This window comes from Manis javanica, chromosome 10 (assembly GCF_040802235.1).
Source record: "Manis javanica isolate MJ-LG chromosome 10, MJ_LKY, whole genome shotgun sequence".
Taxonomy (NCBI): domain Eukaryota; kingdom Metazoa; phylum Chordata; class Mammalia; order Pholidota; family Manidae; genus Manis; species Manis javanica.
In genome coordinates, this window is record NC_133165.1 from 62,990,526 (window position 1) to 63,008,085 (window position 17,560).

Here is a 17,560-nt window from a genome sequence, read left to right on the forward strand (position 1 = left end):
AGCTGAAGAACATAGTACCTGAAATGAAATATTCAAAGGAGGGAATAAATAATAGATTGCTGCAAGTAGAGGAAGCAATCAATGAGAAGAAAATTAGAGAAAAGGAAAACAATGAAACTGAGGAAAAGAGAGATAAAAGAATCTCTAGAAATGAAAGGATGCTGAGAGCTCTGTGACAACTCCAAACAAAACAATATTCATATAATAGGGGTATTAGAAATAAGAGAGAGAGAGAGAGAGAGAAAGGGGTAGCAAATCTCTTTGAAGAAATAATTGTTGAAACCTTTCCCAATCTGGGAAAGGAAATGGACACCCAGGTTCTGGAAGTGCAGACAATCCCTAACAAAAGGAAGGTGACACTAAGACATAATGATTAAAATGACAGATTAAGAATAAGGAGATGGTATTGAAATCAGCCAGAGAGAGAAAATATTACTTATAAGGGAAAGTCCCTCAGACTATCTGCAGACTTCTCAGCAGAACCTTTACAGGCCAGAAGGGAGTGACATGAAATATTTAATGTATTGAAACAGAAGGACCTTCAACCAAGAATCCTCTACCCATCAAAATTATCATTCAGATTTGAAGGAGAAATTAAAATTTTTCATATAAATGAAGACTAAATGAATATATAACCACTAAACCTGCATTACAGAATATGTTAAAGGGACTTATGTAAAAATGTTCTTAAGCCCAAATAGTTTTCAGCAGTGAAAATAAACCCACAGTAAATGTTAAACCAATTACTTACCAAGCAAGTACAAAATTAAAACAAAACACAACAAAACACAGTGAAACCAACCCTATACAAAATCTGTCAAGGGATACACAAAAAAGTGCAGATTATGAGATCTAATCCATGAAGTATGGAGAAGACGAATAAAAAAGAAATAGAGCAATTGTGTTTGAAATAGATTGTGTCAAAATAGAGCAATCATCAACCTAACATAGACTGTTTATAGTTAGTAAGCTATCCATGAACCTTATGGTAATGACAAACCTAAAGCCTATAATAGCTACACAAACAAATATAAAAAGAAATCCAATCACAACACTAAAGAAAACCATCAAATAATAAGAGAATAGTATAAGGGAGGAATAAAAGAACAGAGAAGAGCTATAAAACAACCAGAAAATGAAATAAAATGGCAATAAGTACACACCTATCAATAATTACCTTCAGTGTAAATGTACTGAATTCACCAATCAAAAGACACAGAGTGACAGAATGGATAAGAAATAAGACCCATCTACATGCTGCCTACAAGTGACTCATTTCAAACCCAAAGACATACAGAAACTGAAAGTGAAGGGATACAAAAAGATATTTCATGCAATTAACAGCAAGAAAAAAGCACGAGTAGCAGTACTTATATCAGATGGAATAGACTTCAAAACAAAGAAAGTGACAAGAAACAAAGAAGGACATTATATAATGATAAAGGGATCAGTCCAAAAAAAGGATATAACCATAATAATTATCAATGCAACCAATAAAGGAGCATCTAAATATGTAAAACAAATAATAATAGAATTAAAGGGGAAATAGACTACAATCATTCATATTAAGAGACTTTAATACACCACTTACATCAATAGATCAACCATACAGAAAATAAATAAGAAAACAGAGGCAGTGAACAACAAATTAGATCAGATGAACTTAACAGACATCTACAGAACAATCCACCCAAAAGCAGCACACACATTTTTCTCGTGTACATGGAACATTGTCCAGAATCACATACAAGGCAACAAAAAGCCTCAATAAATTAAAAAAGATTGAATTGTGTCAAGCAACTTCTTAGGCCACAATGGTATGAAATTAGAATTAAATTACACAACAAAAACAAAAAAAGACACGTGGAGTCTAAGCAACATGCTTCTAGATAACAAGCAGAGGATTGAACAAATTTGAATAGTAATCAAATGAAACTGCATTACAGAATGAAATGAAACAAATGAAAACAAAAATATGACAGTCGAAAATTTGGGGGATGCCGCAAAAAGTGGTTCTAAGAGAGAAGTATGTAGTAATACAGGCTTACCTCAAGAAACAAGAACAATCCCAAATAAACAGTCTAAACTCACAACTAAAGAAACTAGAAAAAGAGAGCAAGTGAAACCCAAAGTTAGTAGAAGGAGGGACATAATAAAGGTCAGAGCAGAAGTAAACAAAACAGAGAAGAATAAAACAATAGAAAAAAATCAGCAAGACTTAGAGTTGGTTCTTTGAGAAAATAACAAAATAGACAAAGCCCTAGCCAGATTTATCAAGAAAAGAAGAGAGAGTACACAAATAAACAAAATAAGAAATGAAAGAGGAATGGATACCACAGAAATGCAAAGAGTTCTACAAAACTTATGTCAATAAATTGGGCAACCTAGAAGAGATGGACAAATTCCTAGAAAAGTATAGCCTTCTAAGACTTCCCAGGAAAAGAACAAAATCTATACATTCCAATTACCAGTAACAAAATTGAATTGGTAATAAAAAACTCCCAAAAAACAAAAGTCAAGGTCCAGATGGCTTCACAGCTAAATATTACCAAATATTTAAAGAAGAGATAATATCCATCCTTCTTAAAGTATTCCAAAAAGTAGAAGAGGAAGGAATACCCCCAAACTCATTCTATGAGGCTAGCAAATACCAAAACCAGACAAAGACACTACAAAAAAAGAAAATTATACACCAATATTCCTAATGAACATAGATGCAAAAATCCTCAACAAAATATTAGCAAACCAAATTAAAAAATACATCAATACATCATGACAAAGTAGGATTTATTCCAGGGATTCAAGGATGGTACAATGTTCTTAAATCAATTAATGTGATATATCACATTAACAAAAAGAAGAACGTGATCATCTCAATAGATACTGAAAAAGCATTTGACAAAATTCAGCATCTATTCATGATAAAATCTCAACAAAATGGGTATAGAAAAGGGTCATATATGACAAACCCACAGCCAACATTATACTTAATGGCAAAAAGCAGAAAGCTTTCCTTCTAAGATCAGGAACAAGACAAGGATGTCCTCTCTCATCACTTTTATTCAACATAGTACTGGAGGTCCTAGCCATAGCAATCAGACAAGATGAAAAGATCCAAATTGGTAAATTGTCACTATTTGCAGATGACATGACATTATACATAGAAAACCCTAAAAACTAACAAAAAACTACTGGAACCAGTGACTGAATTCAGGAAAGTTGCAGCTTACAAAGTTAATACACAGAAATCTGTTGTATTCCTATATACTAATGATGAGCTAGCAGAAAGAAAAATCAGGAAAACAACTCCATTTATAATTGCATTGAAAAGAATAAAATACCTAGGAATAAACCTAACTAAGGAGGTGAAAGGCCTTTACTCTGAAAACTGTAAGACACTCATGAGAGAAATTAAAGAAGACACAAATAAATGGAAAGTTATCCTGTGCTCATGTAGAGGAAGAATTAATATTGTCAAAATGGTCATCCTGCCCAAAGCAATTTGCAGATTCAGTAAATCCCTATTAAAATACCAATGGTGTATTTCAATGAACTAGAGCAAATAATTCTAAAATTGATATGGAACTATAAAAGACCCTGAATAGCCAAAGCAATCCTGAGAGGGAAGGACAAAGCTGGGTTTATTATGCTCTTTGACTTCAAGCTATACTACAAAGCTACAGTAATCAAAACAGTATGGTACTGGCACAAGAACAGTCCCATAGATAATGGAACAGAACAGAAAGCCCAGGTATAAAATCAGGTATATATGGTCAATTAACATATGGCAAAGAAACAAGAATATACAAAGGGGAAAAGACAGTCTTTTCAATAACTGATGTTGGGAAAAATGGACAGCTACGTGCAAGAGAGTGAAATTGAGTTACTGTCTAACTCCATACACAAAAGTAAACTCAAAATGGATCAAAGACCTGAATGGAAGTCATGAAACTATAAAACTCTTATAGGAAAACAAAGACAAAATCTTGAACATAAGCATGAGCAATTTTTTCCTAGATGCATCTCCTCGAAAAGAAAAAACAAGTGGGACTACTTCAAACTAAAAAAACTTCTGTACAGCGAAGGACAGCATCAGCAAAAGAAAAAGGCAACCTACAGTATAGGAGAATATATTCATAAATGATTTATCCAATAAGGGGTTAACACACAATATATATAAAGAAACAAATAACCTGATTAAAAAATAGGCAGAGGGACCTAAATAGACATTTTTCCAAAGAAGAAATACATATAGTCTACAGGCACTGAAAAGATGCTTCAAATCTCTGATCATCAGGGAAATGCAAATCAAAACCACAATGAGATGTCGCCTCCAACCTGTTAGAATGGCCACTATCCAAAAGACGAGAAAAAAGCAGTGTTGGCAAGGATGTGAAGAAAAGGGACCCCTCTTACATACTGTTGGTGGGAATGTAAATTGGTGCAACCACTGTGGAAAGCAATATGGAGGTTCCTCAAAAAACTAAAAATAGAAATACCATTTGACCCAGGAATTCCACTCCTAGGAATTTACCCAAAAAAAACATGATCCGTGATTCAAAAAGACACATGCACACCCCTATGTTTATTAATGCACTATTTGCAATAGCCAAGATATGGAAGCAACCTAAATGCCTAATAGATGAATGGATAAAGAAGAGGTGGTACATATACACAATGGAATATTATTCAGCCATAAAAAGAAGAGAAATCCTGCCATTCATAATAACATGAATAATGGCAAGGATAGCATGCTCAGTGAAATAAATCAGGTAGAGACAGAGAAATACCATATGATTCCAATCGTTTGTGGAATATAAAAACAAAACAAAACAAAATGAGCAAAACTGCAGTAGACTCACAGACACTGAGAAGTGACTGGTGGTTACCATCGGGGAGGGGTTGAAGTTTGTGGGTGGAGAAATTTAAAACAAATTTAAAAGTTTTTAAACAATAATTACATATGACTCCGTATTTGTAAAATATACTTATCTATAAATAAATTCATATAAAACAGTTTAGAAAGTTATGTACCAAATGTTAACAGTAGTTATATGTGGGTGGTTAGATTGTTGGTGATTTTTTTTAAGATGAATTAATATTTTGGGATAATAAGAAAATACTCAGTTTTAATATTACATTTACTCAGTATGTTACACTGAAAAATTTATTATAAAATCTTACTTTAAAACATCATCTCTCTATTCCCAAATTTATCTTTTCTCAGTGATAATTTGAAAGAATGAAATGGAATGTAATTCCAAATTTATTTTTGAGAGGCCAAATCCATTCTGTCTGTTCAATAATCTACTCACATTCTGAGTAGATACTTTATTCACTGCCTTCTCTTCTAAGTTGTTCTTTTTTTTTCTCTGTTTTATTCCTATGTGACCAGTAATGGTGATAATAACCCCAGAAAGGTAACTGCTAGGAGCTTAAACTTAGCTCAAACCCCACTTTTCTTCTTTTGGCCTCCACTTCAAGCATCATTTCAAATTTTCGTCTTCTGCATGACTACCTTTCATCTTCCATAGTCCTTATGTCAACCTATTCCCAGACACCTGGAGGTAACTGATGAAGGATAGGACCCCAAGGTCAAAAGATTTGTATTTATATCCAACAGACTTATTTTAATTAACTGTTTATCATGTTTGAATTAGAGAGAAAAAAATGTTGATTGAGGGCTTACCATATACCAGGCTTTATGCTAAGCACTTAAAGAAAATAATCTCCTTTATTCTTAATAACAAATAGAAAGCCAAAGCTCACAAAATGTATGCCTTTTACTCAAGGTAACACTGGCAGTAAGAGATGGAGCTAGGATACAAATTCAGGCCTGACTGTCCCAAAGGCATGGCTTCTCAGTTCCTGGGTTATGTTATAATGCCTCCCTGTATTTTAGCTGGTTGTTCATTTTGCCGAGTAATTCACCATCTGGCAACTCTCACACTCTGGTGTTAATTGGTACTAATTTTCTGATGATGGCTAAGTGACTGTACTTGGATTTTTAAGTGGATAAAGTTATGATTAAGGTGTGAGACACATGAGGTTAAAGTCACAACTTTCCCTACTTTCTGTGTGACTGAATAAATCACTTAACCTCTGTACACCTTAATTTCCTCATTTGCAAGGTGAAGATAATACCTGTGTCATAAGAACTTTGGGGAAGATTAAGTAAATGTTGAAATATTCAGTAAGTGAAAAAAAAAGACACTTTAAATGTGAAACATTGATACTAAACCATTGTAAGGATTGGCATAGATTGCACCTTTCAGAGCTGAAGTTCATTATAGAAAGGGAGGCATGCCACTTATTTAGAACAGGGACCACGGGTCAGTTAGGTAAGTAAGGCTTAAGAATGCTGGGAAGTTTTGTGTGCCTGCTGGATGATTCACATTCTGGTGCTTACGCTGATTGGTGTTGATGATAATGACTGGTAATGTGCCACAGAAGATGGGATAGGAAGGAGTATGATTTTGCTTGTCCAGCATAAAGTCAAGTCTAGAGAAACCCAGGAAACAGTAAATTATTGTTAGTCCTACTCTCTCACAAATTGGCCAGCCTATAGCCAGAGTACTCTGTGGTCAGTATGAGACCCTCACTTTAAAGACCTAAGGATAAAATGGACCACAGTCAGAGAAGAGTAATTGATGGTTAGAGACTCAAAACCATGTCACTTGAAGAAATGATGGGAAAGAACTGAAATGCTTAGTTCAGGAGGAGGAGGAGAAAAGTCAGGAACCTTCCTGGTCTACTTTAGTAGTTTGCAAATCTAGCTCTTCACCAGAATCAAATTCTAAGCCTCTCTCCCCAAATTCTGATTTAGGAAGATTGTGGTGGAGACCAGAATCTGTTTGTTTTAAAGGTCTCCCCTAATTCTTATGCGTGGTTACCATGAGTCTGGATGATGCTAAAGGAAGATTTATCTGAGTTAGGGTGAAGTCAATAGCAATGTAAAGGAGGGAACAGACAATAAGACCTGAAAAGATTTATCAACTATCTGGGTGTGAGGATTGGTGAAAAAGCTGTTACTAAAGATTATTTTGATATTTAAAACTTGGCTTGAGAGGAAAGTTGATGAATTCAGTTTGGGAAGCCTGCTGCTAGATTTCAAGTTTTATCCTAAAATTTAAGATACATCAATATTCCCTGAAGTGTGATCTACTGAGTATTTGTTTCATTATAATAGGACTCCTATATGATACCAGTTCCATGACATGTTAATACATGTTCCATGAAAACAAAACCAAAAAGAGTTCAATGGACTAGTAAAACACATGATTGCTTATTGGCAAACACTGACTTAAATAAGTCAAATGGTTGCTTAACCTAGGAGATGAGTTTTTAATACTCATCTTTTTGAATCAGCTAGATTCTTTACTTGTGTGTGTGAGTTACACCTACTGTAGAGCAGGGGTTCAGCACAGGGCGACCTCTTACTAGCATTGCTGTTGTTGCCACTATTAGAACATTTTACTGTGTTGTACCACAACCAGTGAGTAGACAGAGGAAAGGAGAGTCAATTAAAGTCAAACCAGATAACTGTAGTTGGTTTATCATTCCTGACTTTCGTGATCATGGATTAGCTGCCTGTAACACACGATTCCTTCTATTTGTATTTTATCTTTATTATTCTGTGTTGTACTTGGGACAGACTACACTTCTGTTTATTTGTGTCTCAATTTGCTTTTCAGTGGTCCTTCTAGTTGTAATTTTTCTGCTCTATGTCAAGTTGGCTTTATGCTGCTGGTGATTTGCACATTTTACTTCTATGTACTCACTCAAGTATATGGTGTTAATGGCAGTTGCATGACTCATAGTCTACATAAGCATAAATTAACTCCAGTGCCTCTGTGGTATGCCCTTTTTTAGATTGCTCTGGAAGACCACCCAGAAGGTGGAATTTATACAAACTGCAAAGGCCCATTCAACTTAGGAAACTGAGCAGCACTGACCACATTACACCTGCATCCTTCAGTATGAGCCAGCTACCCATTTGCTCTTGATTGAGGTTCAAACTGTTGATATTAAACTATAAAGGGCTTTATAGGCTGACTTACAGCTACTTTAAACAAGACCTTGTCCTTCAGATAGAGTGCTTTGCACATAGTGGGCTCTCCTTAATGCTCTTAGTGAAAGTTCAGATTTTCTAGTAAACTTCTTTCCATGGTTTCCAGATTTAAGGGAAAACTTCTTGATATTGAATCTATGTCTTTTGTATTATTTTTGCTTGGGGGTTTAATGGAGTGTATGTTTCCAAACACACAAGGTACATCTTTTTAATGATGAATCCTTTTAGGTGATTTGCTGGCCCAGTCTGAGTAATTCTTAGAATCTAAGGTTTTATCCTTTGATTCATGTGGCCAGAAACAATAGCTGTAAAATCAACTGTTTTTAGTAAGTTCACTGAGGAAGTAGCAAATGGATCATTTTTTTGCCCTGGGACTGGGTCTGCTCTGACAGATTTTTCTCCCCGTGCTTAGTTCAGTGCTTCCCACAAGGGCAACTTTATAATAGTGATGCATAACAACTTGTCAGTGAGGAAGTTTACACAGTGTGCTGGGAAGCTTCTTAATTCCTCATTGGGCAAAGGTTACTTTGTAAATTATTAATATAAACAAATTGAAATCATTGAAAGTGATACTTTGTTATTTTAAAAAGGAAATGTCTTTGCTTTAAAGGAATTTTATCCAGGTTAGCAGGTCTCAGGATCATATGGAGGACTTAAAAGTGAAGATTTCCAAACCATTTAATGTGTGCATTTTGAAAGCTTCATGTAATTTGGATAATCTACATCTTTCAGAATCATTGATTTGGGCCTAGGGAACTAGTGATTTAGTACTAATTTTTGTCCCCAAATTAGGTCAAGAAACATTTTATACCATCTCTTTTCAAGGCAGTTATATACTTTTCTATTATAACATAGGCTTTCAGTATCTTTGTGATTAAAAAAAACAAGAAAATTATACCAATTTGAGATCCCATGTGGGACCATACAGTTTGAAACTTTCTTAGCGATCCTCCTGGCTCACAAGAAGAAATCAGGAATTAGCAACACATAGAGGTGGAAAAATTGCTCTGAAGCGACAATACCTACCCTTCTCTTGTTTTCCCCATATACAAAATCAAGGTGTTATTTTTATCTACCCAGTTACTTGAGCAAAAAATCCAATAGTCACCCCTGATTATTCTCTTTCCCTTACCCTTCTTATCTAATCTACCAACACATTTCGCACTGTGCACTTTCAGAATGTTCTCTGAATCAGACTCTTCACTATATCCACTGCTTCACCATCATCTTTACCATCTTTCACCTGAACTACTGCGATGGTTTCTGTGCTTTGGCTTTTTTTTCTTAATAGACAATTTTTTGAACAGTTTAATTTGCAGAAAAATTGAGGAGATTGTACAAAGTCCCCATATACTTCCTAACCCCTCTCCCTCTATTATTCCTATCTTATACTTTTATAGTATATTTGTTAATAATTTATGAACCAATATTAATACATTTTTATTAACAAAGGCTGTACTTTATTCAGACTCTCTTAGTTTTTACCTAAAATCCTTTGTCTGGCCCAGGATCCTCTCCAGGGACACATTACATTTAGGCATCATGTACCTTTAGGCTTCTCTTGACTGATGGTTTCTCAGACTTACCTTATGTTTGATGATGTTTACAATTCTGAGTACTGGTCAGATATTTTGTAGGCTATTCTTCTATTGGGATTCGTCTGGTGTCTTTCTCATGATTACACTGAGATTATGGGTTTGGGGGAGGAAGATCATAAAATGCCATTTTCATCACCTCATATCACAGGCACATATTATCAACGTGGCATCACTTTGGACACTGACCTCAGTCACCTGTCTTAGGTAGTATTTTTTAGATTTCCCCACTGTAGAGTTACTCTTTTTCCCCTACCATATTGTGCCCTTTGGAAGAAAGTCACTACACACAGCGCACACTGAACAAGTGGGGAGTTATTCACTCCATTTTTTGAGAAGAATATCTACATAATTTATTTGACATTCTTCTGCAAATTTTTGTCTTTCCTTCCAGTTATTTATTTAATTAATCATTTATTAATATCAGTCTAGGCTCCTGGATATTTATTTTATACTTTGGGCTATATTCCCATACTACTTTATCTTGTTGCTCATACTGTTCCAGCTGTGGTTATTGGAAACTCTTTCAGTTGGCTTCAGTGTGCCCTTGACTATCCCCATCAGTGGTTTTTTAAAAAATGTGTTTGTTTATGAGCCCTTCCTTACTTTCTGACACTACTGATGCTCCAGGCTTACCTTGTTTACATCTTGCCATAGGGCTAGAATCAGTCATTTCTCCAAACAGCCCTGATTCTTTTTATTAGAGAATGATATTGAAAACCAAGATCTGGGTGGTGCCAGGTGGGTTCTCTGCTTTGGCTGTTGTCCCATTGTAGTTCATTCTTCACATTGTAGGGTGAAGATTTAAATAATTTAAATTAGATTATAATTTGTTCTTCAAAACCTCTGATGATTTACATTGTATCTTTAAAAATCACAGTCCCTTAAATGGCTTTTAAAGTTGTGACTTGGCCCTTGTCTACTTCCCTGACTTCATCTCTTACGATTCTTCCTTTCATTCACTTTCTAGATGCATTGGTCTTGGTTTGCCCCTTCCTGTTTCCCCGACTGCCATTCTCTCCCCTCATTCCCCTTCTCATTCTTCATGCTGAGGTTGGGTTTTTACATTTGCCCTTTCCTTTGGAGTTTCTACTAGAAAGATTCCATTTGCACCCACATTGTACCTTCTCATTCTTTATGTGTCAGCTGAAATGCCATCTCCTACAGCATATCCCTGATCACATGGTTTAAAATAGCTCCCTCCACCTCCACCAGGAACTCACTACCCCTAACTCTCTAGACTTTATTACCAAGGCGCTCTATTTCAACTTCTGTCTGAAATTAGTTAATGTAGTTGTTTGAAACCTGACTCTCTTTACTGTCTTAGTATTAGTCTTTGCTATATTGCAGAGCCTGGAACAGTACCTGTATATGGTCAGTGGTCAGTACATATGTTTAATGGATGAGTACAAAAAACAGTCAACAACTTTGTCATCTGTGTTGCCCTTCAAAGTTTGCCTTAGGATGGGTTTTAATTGCTCCAATGAGAAATGCTAAATTTTTAAGTGAAATAAGTAATACATTTCAGATTCTCATGAAAATTAGTTCCTATGTTCAATTTAATTATTAAATTGTATAACCCTAAAATTCATAAGGGAAATTCATTCCTAAAACATTTTTCTGCATTTCAGCCCTTACTCATTTTGTTCTAAAACAAAAATAAAAAAACTGGTGGAGTAGTAGATATTATTATCCTTAGTTTTCCATATAAAAAACACAACTGACTTTTTATGATCTAAATGACTTTTTCAGGCCTTTGTAGAAACAAGAGTAGACTTGAGCCAGGAAATCAGATCTTTTCTCCATGGGCTCTTTAGTGTTGATTGTTTTTCTCTTCCTAATTTTGTGTTGTTTCTTGTGTTTGTGTATGGTGATATTTAGGAAGTGGAGGGATTTGGACATATTTTCTGGACAGCAAAAATCTCCATTTCAACGCTAAAATTATTAATTAATGATTTTAAAAATGTAATCCTGTCTAAATAACGTACTTCCATGTCTTACTAAAGAGCATAATTAAATCATTACTTTGATGACCTGTAGCTATCTTATTAATATTAGTAAACCATGTTAATTAAGTGCTATAAATCATACTGGAATTAAGTGCTAAAAATTGATACTGGAATTCAAAGAAGACAGGTATCAATATGGTCTGCAGAAGAACTGTAAAACGGGGGAACCAAACATGGCCTTGAGGGCTGCCCTTTTTTTCAGTCTCATCCACCTGTAGATTCACATTCTACAGATGCAAACTTTTGTCAACTCACACTGACATTTCCTCTTATTCTCTCTTCTCCCTTTCTCTTCTTTATTCTTGGGAACTGCAGAAAAATTTAGATAGCTTACCTCTCCATGAGATAGTTTGTGTGGAACAACATTGGCTTATTTCAAATGCCTGATTTTACTAATGTGGAAAATGGGGCTCACAAATTAAATGACTAGTCCTGGTTTCTGAACTAGAATCTGGTTTCTTGATTCTTATTCCAGTATGTTCTCAAGTGCATCGTGCAACTATTTCATTTTTTAGAGAATGTGTTTTTTTCTGTTTAGAGACAAATATGATTCATTTTCTATACTGTCTAATCAGGTCATTTATATTAATTTCCATTGGCCTTCCCTCTTAAATGTTTTTGGTTTCTTCCATTGTTTTTATTGCTATCCTCTCTTACTTAGTTCTATATAATTTTGACACCCATAGTAAAATTGTGCCCCAATTAATATTTCAACCACAGTCTTTATTATAATACTTTTCTTTCTTTTGGTAATATAGTATGTTTCTTTCTTTTTACATTGTATTTCTTTTTATAACCTAAAAAGAAAGAAATTCTTCTTCTTTTTTTTTGTTTTTACTTAGCTAAAATATTGCTAGTTATATTTGTAGCTCTTAGTAAATTTTATTTAGTGTCATTGTTTAGATAAAACCTTAATTTACTCAGCTTCTAATATGTGCCAGGACCTGGCCTAGGCACTTTATAGTATTTCATTTAATCTCACAAAAATTTTAAAAGGTAATATGGTACTCCCATCCTATAGATAGGATGAAACTGAGACTTCAAGTGGTAATTAAGTTCTCCAAAGTCACATAGTGTTGAGAGTGGAAAACTGGGAACTGGGCTCTGCTTTTCTATTTCCACTGGCTGCCTTTTCCATGATTGTTCCTTCAGTATTAAGTGCTTCTTAGACTGTAGCACTCTGTCTCCAGGCATAAAGTCTCCAAAATATCAGGGTGACAGTGATCCCAGCAAAAGTGCCAGGGCCTGGTTAGAAGTGGGGAATAAAACCCAATAGCAGTGGAAGCAGAAGTGTGCCTACGGGGAGCAGGAATTTACACAGGCATGTTTTCTGTAGTACATTACAGTGCCCAGTGGAAGAGTCTGCCAATAAACAGAAAAAATTGTGATGCTGCATGGTAACTGAACCTGAAGTTTCCCATTAGCAGACTCATAAAAGGCATCTCCAAGCAATACAGGAAGGAATTTGCTGCTCTTTTGCTTATGATTATCTTGATTTCTAAATTTCTGGGTTTTTGATTTACATTTTTCAGTTTAAAAAAAGTAGGCATGCAGTTAATGGGCATCTTTTATTTGTCTATTTTTTCAGGTTTTGGTTGTAGCTAACATAACTTTAAACATTTAAATTCTTTTCTTTGTGTTTTTCTGTTTTTTGTATTGATAATATCATTATCATCAAAATACAAGATACCCAAGTTTTAAGCACAGTAAATAGATAGTTTATAACCTAGGGTGACAAATCAAAATATTTGGGGTTAAAAGTAACAGAAATACCCAAGTAGAAAGAGCCCGGACAGTGCCCGCCTCTAGAGAAAGGCTGGTCTAGAATTGGAGCCATATCAGAGTTATGGGCTGACAGTTCTGTGATTCTCTTGGCCTTCTTCTCATGATTATGAGTTTGCCACAGCAGCTCTTAGTGTCCTATCTTTACATAATAACTTCACAGGCAGGAAGCAGACAGAGAGTAGAAAAAGGACCTTCTCCCTAAGTTACTCCTGCCCTTTTCATGGAGAAAAACCTTTCCAAGAAGTATCCCCAGCAGACTTCTTGTACCTCTCGCTGCTCAGATCTGGATCACATGTCTGTCCGTGAACCAGTCATTGACAGAGAAGAGAATTGCCACAGCTGGCTCAGCCTGGTAACAAGTCATTCCCGGAGTACACACATTTTTAGCAACCTCCGCAAGTTAGAATTCTGTTATCAAGGAAAAGAAAGACTGGCTGTTCAACAGGCAACAGATAGCATCTGCCACAATTATTGAAATCTTAGCATGATCAAATAATCACAATGTTATATATGTGGAATTTGTAGAAGTGTGGAATTAACAACTCTAATGAGTATAAAGAAGGAGTGACAGGTGCTGTAAAAGTGTAAACTAAAGGGATTAAATCTAGTCTGGCCACTCCAGTTCTTCAGAGAATTGATCATTAAGCTAATATGTGTAGAAAATTTTAGAAGTAGGCAAAGTGATTGAGGGATACTAGAGTGAGTGAGGAGAAGGAGAGGGAGCATTCCAAGTAGAGGAAGCATATTATGTTTATGTAACTGAAGGAAGGTGCATAAATGTTCACTGCTGTTATTACTAGCTTCTAGTCTGATGAAGGCCTTTGAATTGCTTGTAGGGGAAAAAATTCTTAGACTTATAAGTAGAATCCTGAAATATTGGAATTTCTGAAAGTTTCACATGCTTAAAGGGGACAACAGGACAGGTTATTTGATTTGGATTGTCCTAGAAAACCCTTGGTATGGACTTGCCATATGTAATGCTCTATAGGCAATGATCAGTTTGTTACTCCTACCCCTTCCCTCTAATAATTTTCTGCAGTGAGAATCTTTTGTTGACATCAATTAAAAGCAGTAAGAACAGCACCCTCACTCTTCTCCATGTTGACAAATCCTTTTGAAACACTCACCTCATTAACCTATAGTTCATACTTACATGGTTCCCATTAAAAAATTTTTAATACAGTTGAACAGTAAGCAAAAAGCAGTGCTCTCTGAGGCTTTGTGGTTTCCTCATAAAAGACAATAAAAAATTTTTAAATAATAAAAAAGTAAAAAGTTCTGACTTTAATGTATATAGAACTTTCATGGACACTGGGTTATTTCCTCTAAGTAGAGAACAGTAGTTTTATTAATTCGTCCAGGGTGATAGAACTCTAACCAATAACAAAAACTGCCTTTTTGTTTTGAAAATATGCAAGTCTATTAATAAAAAAATGAATATTTTAATACATGTTAATTATTTTAGAAGTAATATATGATACTTAAATTCTTCTAGCATCTACCCTTTATGGTTTTTAAAGTCATAAAGACTTTTCAGGTTTAAATATTTGGAAGTATCTGTTTAAGTCTTTTTTAATGTGACAGTATTGTGACAGCTACACTGACAAGACTCCAAAATAGTGGTGGCTGAAACATGGTAACAGTTTGGGGTTGCTGTGGTGTTACTGGATGTGTGTACCTTTAGCCCAAGGGGTGGCCAAAGGCTATTATTCTAATAACAGCTTGTCTCTCAGATAAACTTATTTTTATATAAGAATATATAAGAATGGCTGCTTCAGCTCCTGGAATCACATTTACATTCCAGCCAGTGGGAAGAAGAGGGAAAAGAGAGAGAGATACTTATTCCTTTAAGGGCTTAACTCAGATGTTTTACATATTACTTCTGCTTTCATCCTTTTGGCAATAACTTAGTCACATGGTCACAGCTTGCTACAAGAGAGGTGGGAGATATTCTGGAAAAATTATCTTACCTAGACAGCAATGTGTGCATAGAAAACTCAGAGATTCTATTTCTAAAAGAAAAAAGGAGAGAATGGATATTGGAAGACAGACACTCTGTGCTATATTCACCATCTTTTGGCAGTTGCCAAAGGGGCTGGTTGATTAGCTTTAAGCTTAGATGTAAATATGTAATCAGGGAGCAAGATGAGGTCTCCAGAGACACACTTATGCTTATGCATCTTATACTCACTCCATATAACCTTACTTTATGCATTTTTATATCCCTACCATCTAGCATAGTATACTAGTGAAAATAAGCACATAAGAAATGTGTTGATAGTTGAGTAAAAGTTTGTCAGTGATGAGCTGGAGGAAGGGCATTCTAGGCTGAGGATGCTGGATGCAGGCTGTGAAATCAGGTGCTGAAGTTGATTTGGTGAGAGTGAAGGATACCGTGTGGGTTAGAGATGGAGCTGGAGAGCTGGGTCGCAGCGTCCCCTCGCCCACCATACACAATGCATAGGAGTGTGAACTTGATGGTAGTGGTTCAGAGTGAATATGTTAGAATATCAGGAAAAGAAGACAAACACAGATGTGAGTCTGTCCTTTCAGTGAACTTGGTTATAAAGCCAGGAAGAAAGAGAAATAACAAGAGTAGGTCGTAGATTTTAAGGAAGGCTCTTATTTAATTTTAGAGCACTTCCGTGCAGAAGGCAGGAGGTACATGTGGAGACCCAGATATTGAAGATACAGTAGAGAGAAGGAGTAAATGATCCAGCCTAGTTTCAGGGGCAATGAGAGAAGTCTGTTTAGGACATAACGGAAGGAAGAACAACTCTCATAAGGTAAGAAGGAGATAAAAATGTGTGTGGAGGCCCAAATTTCCCTCAACAGACATTTGTAGAGTCCTCACACCAGGCAGGATGGGTGCTGTGTACATACAGTAGCTACGGAGGCTAGTAAGGCACAGGCTCAGGGAAGATAGGCAAGAAACCACAGGATGCAGGTAGGTGTCATTTAGAGCAATGCACAGGCGTGCTGGGAACAAAGAAGAGGGCACAAAGCAAGGCTTCCAGAATAGGAGAGAAGACAAAAAGTGAAATGGGCTTGCACCAGAAATAGAAGTCAGGGACCTCTGAGAAGAGGACTGATATGAGGACTGTGGTGGGGCCAGGGCTGGGGAAAAATGTGAACCTGATTACAGTGGTGCTTATTGATAACTGTGGTGGTAATAACAATTTTTTGTTTTTACAATTATTGATTTTTGTTTAAGCGTCAAGTTGAAACTTTGAGAATCCTTGACAAAATGGATTTTTATGACAAAGGAAGCTGCTTCTTGCTTATTCTTCCCCCTCCTCCCTTTGATGACTTCTCCTGAAGCTAATTTAGGTGAAGAAAGCCACCGCGTCCAAAGTGCTTTGGTACCCTGGCATAATTTCAAAGAAATCTCCTTTCCCACTTAGTTAACTACATTTCCCCAGGAAAAAAAACTCTCTGTCAATGTAACATCCTTTAACAGGACTCCTGCTGGTCGGTTCTTGTATCTTGCTGTGGCAGCTGTGAACATATATACTATTGATTGTTAATGTGTGATATAAATCCAACTGGAGCATGCCCACTAATTGGTTTGAGAGCTAGATATAGACAATGCTGTCTTATAGTGGCCTGTGTAGATAGGCCTAGTCACAGGGTTAATTCTGCTTGACAGCACATAGCAGCATCTTGAGAGTAATTACCCAACAGAAGTTTTCCCACAGCCGAACCGAGAGCTTCAAAGGCTTCTGAATTTACAACCAGTATTAACCTATATCTGAAACATGATGTTCCCACAAGGGCTCAGAGTTTTTTTCCTTCTTATTAAATGTATGGGGTTACTAGGTTCATTTACTCTGTGAAGAACTTAGTGAAAAATTACTTGGTGTTGAATAATTGAAAATCTTTAATAAGTAAAGAGGATCATTTTAAATTTGAGTTTTTAATTTTTTTATTATATTACTGAAACAAGTTAATCTTTAGGGATTGGGTGCCTTTTTTTTTTTTTACATACTTTATCCTCTTTGTCTCAAAAACATGCTAAAAAAGTTAGTATCTTTTCCATACTGTGCTATCTCTATGGATATGTGCATGTTTAGGGGACCTAGGGTAATGGATGCCTTTAA

At 35.8% G+C, this 17,560-nt stretch overlaps 1 protein-coding gene across 4 annotated transcripts in view; it reads left to right on the forward strand.

Moving 5' to 3' along the window:
• The window catches only part of MSRB3 (methionine sulfoxide reductase B3), a 179,996-nt gene that overhangs the window by 68,146 nt on the left and 94,290 nt on the right, over positions 1-17,560 (forward strand). The window lies entirely within an intron of this gene.